We start from the raw sequence: 9,529 nt of genomic DNA, 5'->3' as shown, positions 1-9,529 counted from the left end.
AATGAGCTTAATTTCTTGTACTCATGCTTATTTCATATTTATTGAGTACACAATGTTGGCTTGGGTCATATAAGCATGTCTGACTCCTTTGCTCTTATTGTCAAAAGCTTATATGAACCAAGCATGTTGAAAACCTCATCTCTTTTACATATTCAAGATTGTATTGTCATCAATCACCAAAAAGGGGGAGATTGAAAGCATATAGGGCCCTAGTTGGGTTTTGGTGATTAATGACAATATGAGATAACTATGACTAACGTGTGTTTTGTAAAGGAAATTTAAGTTAGGTCATGGTAATGGCAATTGATTGGGCAATCATGGTTATCATGCCCCTACGATGGCAATCGTTTCGGTTTTCAAAGGATGGACGACAAGGTTAAGGATGGACTAGTTCTAAGTGTCGTTTGGTGTTAAAGAGACACTTAGAGTAGTTTAGGACTTTGTTTTTCCTATGGCTGTACTATTAAGGGGGTATCGACTAGTAGCTTGACCTTGGTGAGTCTATTGAGTTTAGTGTGGTGCACACTTGTCAAATCTAGCACTAGGTAGCTCCGGAGTAGCCCTAAGATCAATTGGAGCAAACTTCATTCACATATGATTTCGAGTTAGAAGTGAATGGAGGGTCCAATGACTGATCGAATGCTGGTCTGGTTGTGACCAGACGCTGAAGGTTGAGTCCAATCGGTTCATTTGATCATCTAGAGCTGTCTGGTTGCGATTGGATGCTGAGTGAAATGTGACCGAACGCTGGGTGCCTGCGTCCGATCAACTCCAGAGAGGTTCTAGAGATGGAGATTCCTGATCGGACGCATCTGGTCAGTGCTGACCAGACGTTGGTCAGGATCCGGTAACTGACCGGACACTGAACAGCGAAGTGACCGAACTCTGGGTGCTAGCATCCGGTCAACATCAGTAAGGTTCTAGAGAGCAGTTTTCATGACCGGATGCACCCGGTCAGTGCTGACCGGATGTAGGTCAGGGTTCGGTCAGAACTTAATGGCTCTTTTTGACACAGTGGCGGAGATAACTGACCGGAGTATCTGGTCACTCTGACCGGAGCGTCTGGTCACCCAGCAGAGTGATGACTCAGCCTCCCAACATTATATTTTGAATGAGGGGGTATAAATACTTATTCCACTCATCCAAGGGGGCCTCTTGCCCATTTGTTCAGCTAAGAAACATCCTTGAGAGTGCAAAGGAGAGTAAGAGTCTAGTGAGGTGATTGAGATTTGAGAATCCAAGATTAAGGCATCATTAGTGCAAGGAGAGTAGCAAGTGTGCATCCACCCTTCTCATTAAGCTTGTTGTGGTCAAGTGAAAGTTTGTGCTTTTTACTTTTGGTGATCACCGTCACCTAGACGGCTTGGTGGTGATCGAAAGTTTGGTGATCATCCAGCGGAGCTTGTGGATGACCCAACTCAAGTTGTGAGCGGTTGTGGGAGATTCACCGCGACGGAATGTCAAAGAATCAGCCCGTAGAGAGCACTTGATCCTTGCACAGATCAAGGGGGAGCTACACCCTTGCGTAGGTGCTCCAATGAGGACTAGTGGTGAGTGACGACTCTCCGACACCTTGGCAAAATATCACCGCGTTCCTTCTCTTCTCTTTACTTTAAGCATTTACATTTGAACAATTCATTTCTTGTCTTTACATTCTTAGAATTGTCATGCTAGAGTAGGATTGGAACCTAGGGTGCAAAACTTTTGTGTGGTAGAAGAATAGGAACACATTATAGGCATAAGGGGTGAAGTGGGTTAAGTGTAGGGTTTAATTATTGCAAAGAATTTTAGAATTAGCCCAATTCACCCCCCCCCCTCTTGGGCATCTTGATCCTTTTAGGCACCAACATACCTCACTCCAACATTTTTCGCTTTGAAAATTTTTGGGTGGAGCATGCAGGTTTTCTTGACATGGTTCAAAATCAGTGGACTATTTCACAGCAACAGTCATCGGCATCTAGATCTATTTCCTCCAAATTAAAGGCTTTGCGCAGTGCCTTGAAGACCTAGAGCCGAGGACTATCCAACATATCCCTCTTGATCGCCAACTGTAACAAGGTCATTCTTTCCTTGATGCTCTGGAAGATAGAAGGTTTCTTTATAATCTAGAACTCAATCTTCGGATCATGATAAAAAATCAGCTTGCTACTCTGCTGCATTATAAGAATATCTACTGGAGAAAGAGATATACAGTGAATAGAGTTAAGTTTGGGGATGAATGCACCAAATTTTTCCACACGATGGCAACAATCTCGCATAGGCGAAACTCCATTCCCCAACTCCTCAATGAGCAAGGTCTTTGGGTCCATGACCATGAAGGCAAAGCGTGGCTGCTCTAGAATTCTTTCAGAAAGCGCATGGGTTTAACCACCAGCCCAGTCATGATCTTTGATCTATAGTCGCTTATCACTGCGGTACCTGGTCTAGACGAGTTGGTGTTACCGTTTGGACATGAGGAGATTGATTCAATCATCAAATGCATGCCAATCGATAAAGCCTCGGGTCCTAACGGTTTTAATGGCATGTTCATGAAAATGTGTTGGCAGATTATTAAGCAAGATTTCTATTCCCTTTGTGATGAGTTCTATAATGGCACAGTAAACCTAGAGTGTATCAACAACTCCTACATCACTCTTGTGCCCAAGACCAGTAACCTAGAGATAGTCAATGATTTTAGACCAATCTCATTGCTGAATATTAGTCTAAAGCTGTTGACAAAAATCCTGGCAAACAGACTACAGAATGTCATTCTCAAACTCATTCATTGTAACCAATATGGTTTCATTCGTTCGCGTTCCATTCAAGATTGTCTAGCCTAGAGCTTTGAATATATTCACCAATGTCATCACTCAAGAAGAGAGGCTATAATTCTCAAACTGGATTTCAAAAAGGCGTTTGATAAAGTTGAGCACTCTACTATCCAACTGATGTTGCAGCATTTGGGCTTCCCAGATAGATGGATATCTTGGATCCACTGTATCTTTTTTTGAACTATCCACTATATCTTATCATTGGGATCGTCAGCAGTGCTCCTAAATGGTGTCCTGGGCAAATTCTTCAAATGCAAGAGAGGTGTCAGGTAGGGAGATACACTATCCCCCTTGTTATTTTTCATTGCATCTGAACTTCTTCAGTATCTCATCAACAGGGCGTCGGCACTTGCACTACTGACAGCACCCATCCCTTGTGAAAATGGTGAATTCCCCATAGTCCAGTATGCCGATGATACCCTCCTCATTCTTCAGGCTGATGCACATCAATTGTTCTTCCTGAAAGCATTACTCAATAGCTTTGAGACTGCTTCAGGTCTCAGGGTCAACTATAACAAGTCACAGATCCTACCAATTAATGTCAGCCATGATAGAATGCAGCATCTTGCCAATACGTTTGGCTGTCTAGTTGGATCACTGCCGTTCACATATTTAGGGCTACCGATGGGCACCACCAAGCCATGCATTGAGGACCTTACACCAATCATGGACCGGGTTGAGAGAAGATTGTCAGCATGCTCCATGTGGCTCTCTTATTCAGGTAGACTACATATGGTTAATTCAGTTATTACGCCGATAGTCATCTACACTCTTTGTACTTTCAAGGTTCCAAAGGGCTTTATTGACAACATAGACAGGGCCTGTAAGCAATGTCTCTAGAGGGGAAATGATGACACCACGCGAGGAGGCAACCTTGTGGCGTGGCCGGCTGTCATGAGGCCTAAGGACAAGGGTGGTTTGAATGTGATCAACCTGCGTTTGCAAAATGATGGTCTCCTCTTGAAACAGCTCCACAAGTTTTATAACAAAGCGGATGTTCCATGGGTGAAGCTTGTTTGGAATAAGTATTATGTTGGCAAAGTGCCCCATGAATGCAGAGAAATGGGTTCTTTCTGGTGGCGTGACTTCATGCATCTCAACACCATCTACAGAGGTGTTGCACGCTGCACATTGGGAGATGGCTCAACAGTTTCTTTCTAGGATGATCTATGGTCAGACTCGATCATGTCTGCTCAATATCCAAGACTCCACTCGTATGCTAGGAACAAGTCTATCTCGGTACAGGAATTAATGATGCATGAAGACCTTGATGACATTTTTGTGCTTCCACTATCAACCCAGGCTTATGAGGAGATGATGGATCTACAGAATCACCTTGTCACCCTAGAATATGATGATAGCACCGTAGATTCCTGGAGAATGCTATGGGGACCCCCAATATTCATCACGGCGGTTCTACAATCATGTCTTCAGTGGCATGGCTTCGACTCCTTACTTCAAGGTACTCTGGAAATCTCAGTGCACACCTCGTGTAAAGTTTTTTGCATGGCTAGTGTTGATGGACCGACTAAATACGAAGACGATGTTAAGAAGAAGGCACCTGAACATACATGATGATGTACTCTATGTTATGTGCAACCAAGGTGCGGATGAAGATATTGATCATCTTTTCTTTACGTGCCCGTTTGTGGGTCAGTGTTGGACCTCAATTAATTTATCCTAGGACGTCTCCCTGCCACTAGCTGAAAGATTGATGAGGGCCAATGAGGTGCATGCTTTGGACTTCTTCGTCGAAGCATCCCTAATTACAGCATGGCAGCTCTAGAAACTTAGAAACGACAAGATTTTTCAGCGTCGAGACCCAACTCCTTCTCTATAGCTTGTAAATTTCAAATATCAATATAATTTGCAATCTGTTAGACTGAGGGAGGACCTTAGGCCTTCCTTTTACTTTTGGCTAGATGCTTTCAGTTAAAACAGGTTTGTAATCTTGACCGTTGCTTAAACTATTTATAAAATCTACTGTGGGATCTCCCCCACAGTCCTTTGTTTAAAAAAAAACAATATATATATATATATATATATATATATATATATATATATATATATATATCCAACTCTGTACAGTAGAACAACAAACACTATCAAATCTACCAATCATGGTGGAGCAGGAGGGTGCCGGAGATCCCCACGACGAGATGAAGGCGAGGCACAGCGCCAACACCGAGGAGCTGCGGGAAGCCCACCATGAGCTCTGGAGCCATGCTTTGGGCGACGTCAAGTCCATGGCCCTCAAATGCGCCTTGGACCACTGGCGGAGCTAGGTACAGGCAAACCTGGGCAGCGGCCCCCCATTGCTCCATGCAAATTCCCAAGGTACAGAAATACAAATACAAGGCCATTACTTAATAATAGTGCAGATGGCTACTGTAAGGTACAGAAATACAAATACAAGGCCCACCATGAGCAAGCAATCAGGCTAGGGCATAGCAAGCAACACAATCCACATTTAGCCTCCATTTCTACTTCCTGCTTTTCTTCGTTATCAAAGTGGCAGTGTCTCCGTGGCTCACAACAATTAGGTTGCAATACATCGTCTCTCCACCGCAGATGGCTCTGCACTTGGCATACCGCAACAGAGCTCTTGCCAGCCTACGAAGCTCTCGTACTACTGTAAGGTCGTCTTCATGTTCAGCACGTGCTTGTAAAATGCACCCCCCCCCCCCCCCCCCCGCCGCACGCTCCGCCACTACCTTTGACCTACGTATCCCTAGTACCATTCAACCCTGCGGCCGAGCCGCCATGCTAGGCAAGATCCTCGCCGCCAGCGACCTCCCGGCGTCCAGCCTCCCCTACCTTCGCCGACTCATGCGCACGTGACAGCCATGCACATCTTCGCAATCAGCCATGATCCCGACAACAACGACCCTGCTGATGATGCCACCGTTGTCTCGTACCAGCTCACCCCGACATCCCGCCTACTCCTCAGCGGTGGCCGCGATGCCTCGTATTTCACCCTATTGCCTACCATTTACCCCATCGTCCAGCAGGGTCTTGTATCCCCCATGTTCAGCATGAGCGATTGGATGAAGCACCGCCACGCGCTTGCCATGTCTCTCTACGAGATGGCAACCAACAAAGGCGCATGGGAGTGCGTACAAGGCAACGCCGCATACAGAGCCAGCTTCTACAACTCCATGGACGCCCATACCCGCCTTGTCATGCACGTCGTGCTTAGCGAGTGCCCTGCCGTCTTCCATGGCCTCACGTCGCTCGTCGATGTCGGCGGTGGCTGCCATCGCCAGCGCCTTCCCACACATCAAGTGCACCGTCATGGACCTCCCTCATGTTATCGCCGAGGCTCCTGCCAGCACTGGACTGTGCTTCCTTGTCAGCGATATGTTTGAACACATCCCACCGGCTGATGGACTTCTGCTCAAGGTATATATCTTTCGGATTTGCTCCATCTTTTCGGTTTTACACTTGATGAGAAAGCACTCTCATGAAATTAGTTAATCAATAGAGAGGAAGAAAAAGATGCAATCTTTAATTAGTAGTCTCTCTGCCACCAATCGGACTACCTCATCTCGGTGAGCGAACAAATAAATAGATATAAGAGCATCTCCAATTAATTGTTTCTAAAAATTCAGTTGGTAAATCAATGAATTTTTTATGTGGATAAAAAAAGTTTGGAGCATATTTGTTAGGTTCATCTAGACAATTTTGCATTTCGAATCCAGGACTATTTAAAATTACCAACCACTTTTATATTTTTTCTCTCTTGTATATTTGCATTAGAAACCATGTCTTTCTTATTCATCCTCACATCTTTTCACCTCCAGATTGGCCGACAGATACACACACCTATATTTCCGCACGGGTGGATAGTGCTGAAAGATTGGGAGTCGAGATAGGGAGTTGTTGGAGAGCATTTTTTTTCAGTCTCGCAAAAAAAAAGTTAAAATTAGGAGTGAGTTTTTGGAAACTCTTGTAGATGCTCTAAGCAACACCTTTATTATTATGTACGCCTACGACCGAACGAACCGTTTGAGGGGTTCCACACTTGTGTTGCTGTGAGATGAGCGAGTGAACGAACTCCTACCTAGTTCACGGCTGTGGATTCTAGCAGATTGGCATAGCCTTTAGCGACATGATATATATGTATATATGTGTTATAAAGATCATGAATCACACAAGTATTGAAAAACTTGAACTAATTTTATTATATTTTTATAACAAGATCTACACGATATAGGTGATAAAGACGATAATAAAACAGGCTTTACATTTTCTGTGTCATTAGATTTGTAGATTTGTTAATATGTCTGTCTAAGCTACAAGCCATGTGTGTCACCGTAGGTGTATATAAAAATCCGTAACCACGGTGCAACATACGGACATATATCAGACCGGTAATATATAAATCAGCACTAACAGAATACCTACTTAAAATAGGTTTTTCTTTGAGGAAAAACTACTTAAAACATGTTTATCTAAAATTCATGGTAAAACCTATTTTCTAAAAACATTTATGAATCATGAGATCCAAACAACCACTTAAGGTAAGTTTGGATGCGTTTGTTGAGTGTGGACAAACGCGTCGCGTTGATCACAGCGAAACATTAGCTAACCCTAGCATCAGTTAGCACCATTGGCCCACGCGCACGTTAACCTTTTGGCCAAAAAAATCCGGTCGACCGGATCTTGGGCAGCCAAAATTGCTCACCAGTAATTGACAGGCCGCGCAGGCAAATGACATCCACATACATCGATCTTTAGGTTTTTCCTCGCTTTCTCACTTATGGTTTTGGTCTCCTCTGTTCAAAAATATAATTTAAGGCATAGACCTTTTCCCTCATATATTAATTCATAAACGGTAGGTCTTGTCTTTTGGTATTAAAAAATATGTCTTAGGCTAGTCTCAGTGAAAAGTTTTATGGCGTTGTTTTTAAGACTGTCATGTCATCTAAAATGAAATGAAACATGGATGAAACACATACTTTCAATGAAAAGTTTCATTCTATAGTTTCCTAGACATTTAATTTCATGACCCATAGAGAGTTAGTATTCGTGTCAAGAGAGTTTCGTCTCCACAAAGGCCCCATTCATGTGCTCTTAAACCCGGCTTGATCCGCTTCTTTTTTCATCCGGAACAGTGTTTTTCTCTCACAAATTCCTCCAGATTCCTCCAAACGAACGGGGCCAAAACTCACTTCTTCTCTCTTCTTAAAAATGTTGTCACGTCATCAAAAGCGTCTATGTGGCAGCTTATTAAATACAAATGAAATTCTGATAAAACTCCTGCTGAGACTGGCCTTATTAGAGGCACTTTGACATTTTTGCTTCAAGTTTTATGTCCTAAAATTTTATATAATTTGAATATAATTATTGGCTAAATTTACCTTCACATGTTCATAATAAGATTATCATTTTTTGGAGGAAAAGAGTATCAAGTATTATGTATTTAATTTCATTCCAAATAATAAATTAAATGTTTTTTTTATCTACATATATTATACATCGGCGGCTGCATACGGCTTGTATGCAATCTTTCTGCAGTGGATTCTACATGACTGGGATGACGCTAAGTGCATCAAGATAATGCAACGGTGCAAGGAAGCAATTAGTGGCAAAGAAGGGAGGGGGAAAGTGATTATAATTGACACGGTGATTGGATCTAAGCCAAATGATGGGGAAAGTGATTATAATTGACACGGTGATTGGATCTAAGCCAAATGATGACATGACATGCAAGGAGACACATGTTCTGTGTGATCTTCATATAATGGCTGCGGCGAACGGAGTTGAGCGAGAGGAGCACGAGTGGAGGAGGATCTTCCTAGCAGCTGGATTTCGCGACTAGAAAATCACACATATTCGCGGTATTCCGTCTATCATTGAGGTATACCCATGATGAGAGAGAGGAGACAGGAGAGACATCGTTATTATATATGGTGTGATATATCAACGTTGATCACTATTGAATGAGGGCAATAAATTAGAAAGTGTGATTATTAAAGGTTTGTCACCCATGGATAGTGGCCAATCTTTTACCCACCATTGCGTGCTCACACAATTTGTATGATCCGTGTTTTGTAAATAAGCATAGAAGAACATGCTTCTATGTATGAGTTTATATTTACTTTGTGTGTATATGGTGATTATTATTTGCATATATAAGTATTAATGTGCTGTTTGGATTGATCACCAGAGCAGTAATGACAGTGGAAAGGATTGCTCCTGCCATTTGTTACAGTGTAATGATTAGCGCTATCTGTTTGGTTGTGTGCGACACTCTGGCTGTAATGCTGCATGCAGTGGAGGGGTGGAATCGAATTGGATATATAATGGCTAGATCGAGGGGAGCGTGATTTTGCACTAGCCTAGATCCGATCCCAGCCAACACACCGAACGAACCAAACAACACCAAACTTTGTGGACTGGTACGGAACCGATTTCCTGAGATGGTCATAATCAACTCTCAAAAGGTAGGTATAGCAATTGTATCTTTGCAATTATCTCTAGAAATTGTCAATCTTTAGCATAGGCAAAACTTAATCGTATTTGATACATCATAGTCGTGACAAACGTTGGTATATTCCACGTATACGTGCAGTGCTGGCATACGAGTTGTTAGTCCCAGTGCTAATATCACATCGTACAATGGTTGTGTTTCGAACAACTTCTCTCAACCTCGTTTAAATTTAAAGCTGGCTTTCTACCGCAACTAGCTTTCATAATTAATTTACACTGTCTAC

The 9,529-nt window shown here is 42.9% G+C and overlaps 1 pseudogene; it reads left to right on the top strand.

Annotated features, from left to right (window-relative positions):
* Nucleotides 1-4,912: 4,912 nt before the first annotated feature.
* LOC136485005 (TRIBOA-glucoside O-methyltransferase BX7-like) lies at nucleotides 4,913-8,973 on the top strand (annotated as a pseudogene).
* The last annotated feature ends 556 nt before the right edge of the window (nucleotides 8,974-9,529 follow it).

The sequence above is a fragment of the Miscanthus floridulus genome, chromosome 10 (assembly GCF_019320115.1).
Source record: "Miscanthus floridulus cultivar M001 chromosome 10, ASM1932011v1, whole genome shotgun sequence".
NCBI classification, from domain to species: Eukaryota; Viridiplantae; Streptophyta; class Magnoliopsida; order Poales; family Poaceae; genus Miscanthus; species Miscanthus floridulus.
Note: the sequence above shows the minus strand (reverse complement) of the source record. Positions and strands in the feature narration are given on the sequence as shown.